Raw genomic sequence first — 13,415 nt, forward strand, 5'->3', positions numbered from 1 at the left:
TTTGGATCTGGATGATTTTTTAAATAAACATAAAAACGGCTAAAATCACAGAATTTGGGGGTCATTTTGGGGTGGTCTTCAGTATGCCGAATGTCGGGATCCCGGCACACAGTATACCGGCGCCGGGATCCCGACACCCGGCATACCGACAGCTATTCTCCCTCGTGGGGGGTCCACGACCCCCCTGGAGGGAGAATAAAATAGCACGCCACCGTGCCCGCAGCGTGGGCTCCCGGCGCCGGTATGCTGGTCGCCGGGAGCCCGGCCGCCGGCATACCATACTACACCCGTAATTTTGATCCTATGGATTTATTAACCTCAATAACATTAATTTCTTCTCATTTCCAGTCTATTCTGAACACCACGCACCTCACAATATTGTTTTTAGGCCAAAAGGTTGCACCGAGGTGGCTGTATTACTAAGCTAAGCGACACAAGTGTGCGGAACAAACACCTGGCCCATCTAGGAGTGGCACTGCAGTGGCAGACAGGATGGCACTTAAAAAAAATAGTCCCCAAACAGCACATCATGCAAAGAAGTAAACGAGGTGCAATGAGGTAGCTGTATGGATAAGCTGAGTGACACAAGTGTACGGCACAAACACCTGTCCCATCTAGGGTTGGCACTGCAGTCCCACTGCACGTCTAACACCAACATAGCTGTCAAGGCAAGGTCGTTTTAAGAGAGGAGGAGGCCCGTGTTCAGCCTCCTCCGTTCGGGCCCCCTCCTCTCTGCCCGGAGCACTGTAGAATCTGAGCACTAGAGGGCTCAGACTCTACTATGCATGCGCAGATCTCCAGGAAAATGGTGCAACGACCATTTTCCCTGAGATTTCTCTACTGCGCATGCGCAGAACTCCGTGAAAATGGCCGCTGAGCCATTTTCACTGTGTTCTAACAGCGCTGCGGATGCCGGCGCTTGACTTCGGAGGGGGGAGTATTTTAAAAACGAGTGTAGTGTGTGCAGTGGGGGCCCCCTCTGGACTCAGGGGCCCGTGTGCACCGCACACACTGCACCCATTATAGAAACGCCAGTGTGTCAAGGCCTCAGTTATCCGCTTTGCCGCAGGATGACAGCTGTCATATTTCATCTTCCTCGCAAAGGACTATTGGACAGTCATTTGCTTAGTTGAACTAGTAAAAGTGGTCTTCCGACTTCCCCTCTGGGATGACGATCGACTCCCAGCAGCAACAACAGCAGCGGCAGCAGCAGCAGCAGCAGCAGGAGGAAGTGGTTCTTGATCTTTCCCTATTTTATCCTCCAAATTTTTGTTCTCCATTATTATTCTGGAGTTATATAACAAAATGCAGCACAGGAGAGTGTACCTCTACACCACACAGGGCAAACCCTGTAAAATTATTTGTATTAAATATTAATAACCCCTTTATTTGGAGTAAATAATATACAGCACAGGATAGCACCACTGAACTTATATGGCAGCACCACTGGACTGGACTTATACGGCAGTACCAGTGGACATATACGGCAGTATCACTGGAATTATATGGAAGTACCACTGGACATATACGGCTGAATCACTGGACTGGATTTATACGTCAGTACCACTGGCGTATAAATCCCAATATTATTATATTACCCAATATTATGCCACAGCAACCGGCCAAAAATATGTTTATCAAACCCTCAGATATAGCTTGTTGCCCTGCAAAGGGCAAAAAAAGCATGCACACACTGTAGAATAATAATCTATAGGAAAATGAAATGGGAGGGCTATAACTAGAGCAGTGCTACCAACCACAGTACATATCCCCACCCCCCTACTAATGTCTGCGTAATGTGCCCAGGTGTCCTGTGCTGTGAGTTACATGTTTCCATGGCCTCTTGGTGCTACCTGACACCCAGCATATCAGCGATGTCCTGGTACTGCCAGCCCCAGCACATAGGTACACACCAATCTGACAGCTGTCAGAGCAGCACACAGGTCTGGTGGGCAGAGCTGTCTGGCCACAGCAGCTTCTGCAGTGACTCTCTGGGCCAAGCCCTTGTATTGCTGCAGCAGGCACTCCACCAGCCCCTCCAGATGCAGTGATTTTTTTTCCTTTTTTTAAAGATTCCCCAATTCATTTAACTTTGCCCACACATTACAGATTTGTTTCAGTGATCTGCATATATTTTGCATTCAAAGTTTGAGCTACATATCATGAAAGTGCCCATATATCACCTCACCAGATTGTCAGTTTACTAATAACATATAGAAAATTTAAATAATGGGTGGTACTACTATTAGTACCTACAATCCCTATCACTTCTACACTTGAACTCTTCTGTTAATAAAGTAAAAATAAATTGGAACAAAAAAATGTGTGAGGTCTCCCCCCTAAGCATAACCATACACGGGCAGGAAAATAAATGTATAGGGGTCTCTCATATTAAATGAACCATCACAGGACTCTTGAAGCCAGTCCTGGTTCTAAAACAATGGGGAAAACCTGAGTAGGGGGTCCCCCATATTTTTAGAACCAGCACCGGGCTGAACTAGCAGAGGGGGAATGCCACAGGGAACACGCTTTATGAGTCATCCCTGCCAAATTCCTAACCTTCCCAACTAGTCAGGCCAGGCCAGGGAAGTAGGGACCACCCCAATAAAAAGAACTCCCTCCATAGTGTATCTCAGGCCTGAGTTGAAGCTGAAGCTCAGGGCTAAGGCCTTAACTAAGGTGGTGCAGGTGGTGCTGAGCACAGAGCACATTTGTCCTGTGGTCGCACCATCCACATCCACTTCAACTGACTGCCTATGTATGTGCCGACAGCTGGAGTGCTGGCTGTTGTATACGTTACAGCAGTCAGAGCTGTGCAGAGTCCCAGAGTCTCTCCTCTGTGTACTCTGCCTGCCCTCCTCTTCTCCTGCAGTATGTGAAGGAGCCAGCTGCTGACTGCTGCTGCTCAGCATAAGGCACAAGTAATGTAAACCATAGAAAAGCTGCTTCAGGGAGGGGGTGCTCACACACATACACCTCTCTTCTCTCTTTCTCTTCACGCTGCTCACACACACACACACACACACACACACACACACACACACACACACACACACACACACACACACACACACCTCACTGACACTACACCCAGCTCACATACACACTCTGTTCACTGACACTACACCCTGTGGGGGAAGGAATGATGACAAGAAAAATACAGGAGGAAGCTGAATGAAGTGTAGGGACCTGGAATAATGTGTATAGGGAGCTCTATTATGGTGTAATGTGTTTAAGGGGCTCTACCATGGCATACAGTGTATAAAGGGCTCTTCTGTGATGTAACATGTATAATGGGCTCTACTGTGTGGAGTAATTTCAATAATGGACACTACTGTGTGGTGTAATGTGACTAATAGGCAATACTATGCAGTCTAATGTGAATAACTGACACTACTGTGTGGCATAATGTGACTAACAGACATTGCTGTGCGATGTAATGTGAGATGGTACTATTCTGTGGTCACACCTTTACCCCATGAAGTCACACCCTTATATTTTTGGTGCACACCATTAGTGCATTGTCTCTATTTTAATTATGGGGGGAGGGATATCAATTCTCTGTCAGGAACAGGGAAACTAAATATCTAGTCATGGCTCTGCTCTGGGCTATCCCCTGCACCCATGTCGTTTGGTGCAGGATGACAGTTATCTGTCCATTTTGCCTGAGTGACACCTGCCTACAACAGACAAAGCGGTTATTTGTTATGCTTAGATGATTAATGTTGCAAAATCCTCTTCTACACTAATAGAACTGAGATGGTATTTTGAGAAACAGAAATTACTGGGTATAAGTAGCTACATTGTTGCTCTTGATAAAACCCTTTATTTTGTTCCTATGACTACTATGAATATTCTGTTGCTTCGCTTTGACATGCAAAAACAGTGAACACTGCATAGGTACAAAGACCCACAGAAGAGGGCCTGTTCAACCTGCTTTCTATATTTATGTGAAAAGTTATTTTCCACTGTTATTTGTATACCTTACTGCATTGCCACTGCACCTCACTCTTTTTTTTCTGTGAGAGAAGGAGGGTAACTGAGTAATTCTCTCACTGACTGCGCTGATTCTCACAATTATCAGCCAAAAGCAGATGGGAAAAGTGCCCATCTCTTTCACACCTACTATATCTTCTAGAGACTGGCACTAATAGGAGTCTCTCACCCCTAATTAAATGTCTAGGCAAATGGGGGGCAGCAGAACTCCGAACTTACCTCAGTAGTCTTACCTATGCTATCTCTTATATTACCTTCTTTGAGAAACACTGGTCAGTGACACTCTTATGAAGAAAGGACCTGTTTGCTTTTTAACTATTATATGTGTTTTACTGTTTACGTGTATGTGTATGTATTTGTCTATATTTCGCCTCTGTTATGTGTATATGAACACACAACCTATCTCAGGGATTTTTAAATGAATATAATTAAAGGTTACATTTTACATTACTCCCCTTCATTTCTACCACTTAAGAGTCTAACTCTTTGCCCATTTGGGCTTTTCTTTCCTCCCCTGAATAACTCTGTGGAAGCACCACCACCAGCTAACTAGATATATTTATCTGTAATGATTGGTATGGTAACCTTACTGTATATCTCTCCATTGATTATGCTTGTGAGGTGAGATCTTCCTCTTTCTTCATATTTACTGAAGTGTGGGTTTCTGGAAATGGAAATGTTGTCCATAGCAACTGGTCAGATTCTAGCTATTATCTTCTAGAAGATGCTAGATAAATGATAAGTAGAAGCTGATTGGTTGCTATGGGCAACATCATGTCTCTAAACCTGCTATTTAGTAAATATACACCTAAGAGTGGGGTACCAGTTCAAGCTTTTTGTCGATTTATACTGGTTTGCTGGCTGCAGCACAATTTCTTCTTAATATAAACCACTACAGATGGATCCACGTTTATCTTGACCTTTAATAGGATTAATTGAGACTAGCCAGTCGGACTTATTCCCCTGCTGTAATGACTTAATCCCCTGCTGTATTGGTCTCTGTATTGTATTGCAGCTGAGAACACTAGATGAAGGGTTTATGCTAATAAGTCATGTTGTGCCTAGGCGAAGAAAACTAGTCAAGATAACCCTGGACCCATCTGTATGTTTAACAGAATTCTGCATTAAAAAGCATAAAAAAGCATAAATCCAGGAGAATTACATTATACTGTATAATGCCACACTAATCTTAATCATAGTTGCCGACTTTATGGCTGCTCTCTCCGGAAGAGAGCAGCCAGGTTGGCTTAGCAGGGGCGGAGCAGTGACCGTACAGAGGGGGGCGGGCCAGAGGCGGAATGGGGGCATGGTAGAGGCGAAACAGGGCATGGCTGATGGATCACGTCGTGTAAGCATGCCCCCACTGTGTAATGCCGCTATTACCGGAATTATACTGCAGGGGGCGTGGCCAGGGGTTAAAGTGGGCCGGAACGGGGCGGAACTGCGTTCCGTCAGTTGTATTGGGAGGCGGAACCAGTTCCGCCACCTCCAGCCCACTTTACCCGGCCATGGGAACTTTATACAGGCTGCGCTGCCTGATTAGCCTGTTCCCGCTGTCACAGTCACTGCGCCGCGCCGCGCCACGCCTCCCACTTTAATAGATGGGGTGGGCGGGCTCCTTAGCCCCCGCTTCCACATGTACCCGCTGCTCCTGCTGGCCGCGGCGGCGGGAAGGAGATCATGCAGTGCTATCACTGCATGTCTGTCTCTCCTGTCGCCTAAAGTGGAGGAGCTGTTGGAGCCCTGACAGGATGACCCATGCACGTGAATGAGGTAGAAAGGAGATGTGCGGGGGGGTGGGAGGGATAATGTCGCTATGCTAAGGATCAACTCTGGTGGGGAAGGGGGGGCTTGTTTTGGACTATATGTGCTGGGGGGCTGTGTGTGGGGGTTATATGTGCTGGATGGGGCTGTGTGTAGGACTATATGTGCTGGGAGGGCTATGTATGGGACTATAAGTGCTGGGGGGAGCTGTGTGGATGGGACTATATGTGCTGGGGGGGCTGTGTGTGGGACTATGTTCTGAAGGGCTAGCTCTGTGGAATTATATGTGCTGGGGGTGGGCTGTTTGCAGAATTATATGTGTTGCGGGGGACAGCTGTGTGTGGGACTATATGTGCAGGGGGAGCTGTGTGTGGGGTTATATGTGCTGAAAGGGGGGAAGCTGTGTGGGGGATTATACGTGCTGGGGGGGACGGCATGTGGTATTATAAATGCTGGGGGGACGGTGTGTGATATTATACGTGCCGGGGGGGAGCTGTGTGTGGGATTATACGTGCTGGGAGGATAGTGAGTGGGACGTGCTGAGGGGAGTGCTGTGTGTGGTATAAACTGTCAGGGAGGGAGAGTTGTGTCAGGGATAAAATCAGAGGTTAAACTGAGCCGGAACGGGGCAGAACGCAGTTGCGTCAGTTCCAATTGGAGACAGAACGCAGTTCTGCCTCCTCTGGCTCACCTAACCCAGAATGTGAGCCGCATGGGGATGCCGGGCGCCCTCTGAGGTTGTGTTACCAGCGGGCACCCGCACCTTCCCCTCAGCGGCAGCCGGAGCTCACTCTGAGCTCAGGTTTCCATTGTGTGCGGCTGTGTGCAGCCCGCCAGGGTTTAGAGGGTGCTACTGCAGACAGTGAGTCAGTCACTGTCTACAGCTCCGTTGCCGCCCGCCATACAACTGTGATAAACGCAGAGTTAAATGTGCACACGGCAGAGACGTGCGGTGAGCTAAATAGCTCAGGAGGCACTGACTAGCACCAGAGCCCGTTCAGCACTGACAGTGTTGACCCTGCCTCCATGGTTAATGTGTGCGCAATGGGACGCGAGGAGGTCACTCCGCACGCCCACCAGCCAGCTCTCTACCTCTGTGCGGCCATGATGTGAGGAGAGACGGAGGAGCATGCTGCTCCTCTTAGAGGACTGGACCTGTACAAGTCACGGGGAATTCAAATGTTTGAAAAGTCGGTTTTGTGTGTGTGTGTGTGTGTGTGTGTGTGTGTAATTGTGCACATATACAAATCTGTGTGTCAGTGTGCCCCTGGTCACTGTATGATGGGTCAGTGTTCCTCTATCTAATCTATGTATGTGTGCACTGGCATATTTTTTTTTTTTACAGAGCTAGCGGTACGCTGCGGTGGGTCATAACAAAGCAGGAGGAGGCAGTCCGGCCGGAGTAGAGGAGGGGGGCCCCTCCCCTTCCCTTCTCTCGGATACTGTTTGACTTGCCAGACCTCCGAAGCAGGGCCGGCTCGAGGGACATTCAATCGCCTGCCAGTGCTGGGACCATGAGACTATGTTCTCCAGAACCTTCCACTGTGTCCAGAAATGATTGGCTCTCTTACTGCAGGTCAGAGAAGTTCTCTCTTTCCTCTCCCCTCTTCGTCTCTCACTTCCTCTCTCCTCTCATGTAAACAGCCATTGTTTTTTTTTCTGCGTGTCTCTCCCCCGAATACTTTCCCGTCATGTCCCAGTGAGCCCTTTCAACCCAATTTACCTCCTTTACTCCCTCGTACAGAGACCTCGGATACCCTCTCCCTGTCACACTCTGCTTGTCACCTTCTCCCCATCACCCTATGCCTCTCCCTGTCCCCCTCTCCCAGTCTCCCTCGGCTTGTCGCCCCCTCCCCATCACCTTCTGGCTCTCCCGGTCACCCACTGCTTATCACCCTCTCATTTTCACACTCTACCTTTCTCTTTCACCCACTCTCCGTCACCCTCAGCCTCTCCCTATTATCAACTTCTCCCTGTCACCTTCTCCCGGTTACCCTCTCTCTGTCACCCACTCTTCTCCGTCACACCCTGATTACTACTGTGCTGTGTAATGTGAATAACGGACGCTACTGTGTGGTGTTATGTGAATTGGTACTATTCTGTGGCCGCGCCTGGCAGCTGTACTGGGGGCATAACTACATGGGGCATCTGTACTGGGGGCAGCTTCTGCTGGGGACATAACTATAGGGGGCAGCTTTTACTGGGGGCATAACTACAGGGGGCATCTGTACTGGGGGCATAACTACAGTGGGACAGCTTCTACTGGGGGCATAACTACAGGGGGCAGCTTCTACTGGGGGCATAACTACAGGTGGCATGAACTACTGGGGACAGCTTCTACAGGGGCATCTGTACTGGGAACATCTGTACTGGGAACATCTGTACTGGGGGCAGCTCAAAGTAATTGAAATTAGGGATACTATTGGGTGACCATGTCCCTTTCTTTTTGGGACCACGCCCCTTTTTTTCGCACGGCGCGCACAATCCCTTTACGGCTCGGGTGTGGGGGGTGGGGAGGGGTGAGTTCCACCACCTCTCCAGGACCACTTTAAGCACTGGGCGTGGCTATGATGACGCGATTCAGCAAGAATGCATCATCGACTGCCCAGACTGCCCACTTTACCCGCTAAGTGGGCGGCCGGGCAGGGGGGGACCCCAAAAATCAGGAGACTTGCCTGCTCTTCCGGGGGGCTGGGAGGGTCTCCCGATTTTCGGGAGCCTCCCGGCCATTCCGGGAGAGTAGGCAAGTGTGATCTTAATGCCATTTTTGGTACAACTAGCAGTCTTGCAATATAAAGAAGTGCAGTGCTTCTAAAGGTTGCACAGACTAGAGAGGCCTGCTGCATATTCTGCAGTGAAAAGCCAAAAGTTTGTTTCACTGATGCTTCGGTCTTTAGATTGTGGCCTTGAGCCCGTTAGAGCCTTGCGTTCATTAGAGCTTGTAATACTGTTGTGGCTCATTATGTTTCTTAATAGATCACAAACGTAAAGAGCAATCTGCCTTATATAAAAGTACTAATTAGAATATTTACATTTTTGTATACATAAAAGTCTTAGAAACATATCAGAGCTGAAGAAAGATATTTCATATATTGCACCCCACACTTTCTTTTACCATTGAAGAAGTTTGCAGTAAACCTTTATGTGAATAAGGGCATATTTAGTATCAAATGAGAGATTTGTTGATAAATATCAGTTTTTAGCCATTTGTTGCAGATTACATTTGGCCATATTTTTGTCCTGGTGAGGAAAAAAACTGTCCTGCGCTGGGCTGTTTTTGCTTTGAGAAAAATAGCAAAAATGCTTGTAGCCTACCCACGCATGCGTAGAACAGATTTTTTAGCACTGTTATGCAATAAATAGGGAGAATCACAATATCATGCCTTCTCTACCTAAAATCCTGGAGAAACGCTGTTATTTTATACTTTTAGAACTAGTCCCTTATAATAGTTGCTAGCAGAGGACAATAGTAAGATAGATGAATGTCTTGGCTACTAGCCAGCACTGCTTTTGGAGCATACAAACACATACCCAATTCAAGCGGAACAGTCCAGTTTTTCTGGGACCGTTCCGCCGCCGCTCCCGCAGGTCACAGTGTCCCTCTGCATTGCAGAGAAGCTGAAAATGGATGACGGGCACGTGGATCTCTGGCGCAGTATAGGCCACTCTCCCTTGCTGCTAAGCCAAACACCCTAATTTCACCCTTGTCCCAACCAGCGTGGATTAAAATTTGGGAGGTATGAAAACATATAGGGGAGAGTGGGCCAAGAAGTAAATTGAAAACATCTACCTATAGTTCAGGCTTTATCCTGTCAATTGAAATGATAAGAATACATCCATGACAAAGGGCTGTGAAAACATGACTTCTCAAAAAATGTCTCAGAGTAAGTTGAGCCATGTCAATGGGTACATTTAGCTGGGTATGGGACTCAGGGTCGACAGTGTCTAGGTCGACACCCATTAGGTTGACACCTATTGGTTGACAGTCGCTAGGTCGACACTAGAAATAGATCGACATGCCCATTAGGTCGACATGAACAAGGTCGACATGAAAAAAGGTCAACATATGTTCTTCATGGTTTTTTAGTGTAGCTTTCTTTGTAAAGTGACCGGGAACCCCAATTAGTGCAAGGTGTCCCCTTGCATGTCTCTCTTCACTTGCCATGCTTCGGGTAAGGTGCCTCGCTCTGCTACCGCTGCGCTCGGCACAGGTTACCGTTCCCAATCATAGTCGACGTGGATCGTAAGGCATGAAAAAGTTCAAAAAAAGAAAAAAAATGTGAAAAACTCATGTTGACCTTTTTGCATGTCAACCTTGTTCATGTCAACCTAATGGCCGTGTTGACCTAATTCTAGTGTCGACCTAGCCACTGTTGACCAATGGGTGTCGACCTAAGTGGTGTCGACCCAGAGTCCGAATACCCATTTAGCCTTCTGGAAGTAAATTGACTAATTTACTTTTTTCAAGTTTAAAAATAAACATAATGAAACAAATCTTTAATAATGTCCTTTCCTTTTCCAAATAATCTTATTTTTTCTTAAAGGTAACGTTAAACAATATAAAATCAACCAAATAAAGTTGATCATTCAACAATGAAACAAATCATCATCTGTTTGGTACAGTATTTTAAAAACTATTCAACATTCCACCCATCAATGCCGCAGGGCACATGAAGTGTTGCTCACTCCTTGCCGCTCTGCCAGCAGTCTTCAGTAATTCACTTTGGGGGAGATTTATGAAAAACTTGAAAAGAGATAAAGTGGAAAGAGATAAAATACTAACCAATCAGCTTCTATCTGTGATTTTACAGACCTGTGTTTGAAAAATGACAGGAGCTGATTGTTTGCACTTTATCCCTCCCAACAGCATCTCTCGCCACACTTTGATAAATCTTCCTCTTTGTTGACTGTAAGCAAGTTGGTGGTGCCCAGTAAACCGTGGAGTCGGTGGGAAAATGTTGACGAGAGATTCAGACCACGTGCGGCCACACAGTAGAGGGAGCAGCATGAACCATCCGGAGGACATTGGACATCCTAGAGTGCCCACAGATGGCGTGCTAACGAGGTAAGTAACAGGGGGTGGGAGCCGGGTACTGACACAGTTACTGTAGATTACTGAATATGTTAGGGATGGTTGTGTTATTGAAATTTAAATATAAAATCTGTCCAAACTTATGTACTGCATTTCAGATTTAGACAATGCCCTGTGTGCTATTCCATTTTCATAGTTTAGACAATTGAAATAGATTTTGCAGAGTAGAATTTCATTCAGTTGGTAATAAAAGTACATATTTTATTTCATTTTACTCTCAACTGCAATTTTTCATGTTTTAATGAGGAGCGGTAGAGCCTCTCTTAATTAATCATCACTGTCATTTATTTTACAGTTGTTTACTACTAAGCTGCAATACTATTCCAAGGTCAAATCTTGATGAACGTGTTTGTTCATTCAGGGAGCAGGTATTTAATGTGATTACTTCATTTAGTGTAGCAAGTCCTTGGATTCCATACTCATAATCAAATCCTTATCAAATTAACCACTATTAATCTCATATGTTTTATCTGATGAATGTATAATTAATGTCTACGTATTTGATTGTACTGTATGTTAACTTGAATTATATGTGGCAGAGCAAGAGAAATGTTTTATGGGCCTAATTCAAATTTGGTAGTAAATTGGGCTCAAACTGCTTTAAAGAAGCAAGCATGCATAAAATGTGTATTCAGTTACATCTGCGTGTATAGCATATGCGCCATGTTAGCGGCGAGACATCATCATCATCATCATCGTAGCAGCATGCTCTTCTGTCTTCCTTATTCTAGGTTCATAATGTATAGCTCCTAACAGATGTATACTTCAGAGTCTGTATTGCCTGCATTTGCATGAACACCCCCTCACTGAATTTAGGGGGTAATTCAGACCTGATCCTAGCCTCAAATTTGTTAGCAGTTGGGCAAAACCATGTGTACTGCAGGATGGGGAGAGGGTGGGGGGGGGCAGATATAACATCTGCATAGAGAGTTAGATCTGGATGGGTTATTTTGTTTCTGTGCAGAATAAATAATGGCTGCTTTATTGTTACACTGCAATATAGATTTCAGTTTGAATACACCACACCCAAATCTAACTCTCTCTGCAAATGTTACCCCCCCCCCCCCCCTGCAGTGCACATGGTTTTGCCCAACTGCTAACAAATTTACTGCTACGGTCGGGTCTGAATTTACCCCCTTATCCTGTATGAGAATATCACAACCCAATTCTTCCTCTTCAGTGATGAATATAGACACAATGGAATAGCATACAAATCTATCAGAAATATCAGAAAACTCTCGTCTGTCAACTTTGCTTAGCAACAATGTACAGTAAGACAAGCAATGGATTGGTAAAGAATGCATGTGGATTGTATAAATAGAAATGATTAAATCAGCATCAGGAACAAAGCTAGAGAGATACAGTCTTAAATAAATGCTACAAGTTCTTAAATAAACGGTACTTTATAGAAGAAATGTACTTAAAAAAATTTTTTGATTGAGGAGTTTTATTAATATAATAATACTTCTAATAGAGATTTGAAGCCACAGTCATCTTGCATTAGTTTGATAGAAGCCTGAAACCAGTACAGTTCTATAAGAAAACCCCGTTCCCTACAGCATCATAAAAATACCATGAGGAGAAACACAATCAGAAGTACAAATTACACAATGAAACCAATACAGCATAAAAAAGAATGGACATGAAAATGTGCTGTTCATGAACTTACATGCAAAAATGTCATAGACAAGAACCGGATCCTGATACATTCACTCATTTGCAGCTTTGCACACGATTCCCAGTGCAGCATGGGCCAATAGCCATACCTGTAATGCTTCTATCCTCAATACATTTTCAAAGAACACTGGTGATAGTGGTTTATTTTTATCTCACGTCTTTTATTAGTATTTTGGACCCATTATTTGCTGGATCACGAGTATGCAATATGCATAAAAACGTGATTTGCATGGCTACCTGTAGCTGTTGTGCCCGGCATTACTTATTATTCATTTTCTTATCATCCCCTGCCCCCACCCTATTTTACTTTATTTGACATTATCAATTCTATTGGATATCTCCATATGCCATTGTGTTTAGACTAAGGGGTCTATGGGGGTAATTCAGACTGGATCGCGGCAGCGATCGCAGTCTGAATTACTTTGTGAAGTGCGGGTGCGCAGCGGCTACACTGCGGGTATGTACACCACACCACTTCGTGGCATGCGCACCATCTCACTGGCTGCAATCGCCTCTGCCTGATTGACAGGCAGAGGCAGTTGCGGGGCAGGAGGGGACATGCCAACAGCTTTACAACACCGTTGGCAGCACGCAGTCCGGACAACAATGGCGTTGCGGCTGCATGATGTCACAATCAGCTGCTGCGAGCCGGAAAGCGGGAGCTGCTCAGATACAGTGCTACTCACCAGGTACAAAAGCATTGCTGCCGAGCGGGGGGAGGTGGGGGGGGCTGACATGCGGGGCGGACTAGCCCTGTACTGGGCGTCCCCCCTGCAGGTCATAGTAAATGATCACAGATGTACTAAATGTACTATGCCTTGGATAGTGTTGAAGTTGGTGGAGATAAAGAAACCAACCTACCAGCTCCTAACTGTCAATTTTCAAA

Source organism: Pseudophryne corroboree, chromosome 2, assembly GCF_028390025.1.
Source record: "Pseudophryne corroboree isolate aPseCor3 chromosome 2, aPseCor3.hap2, whole genome shotgun sequence".
NCBI lineage: Eukaryota > Metazoa > Chordata > Amphibia > Anura > Myobatrachidae > Pseudophryne > Pseudophryne corroboree.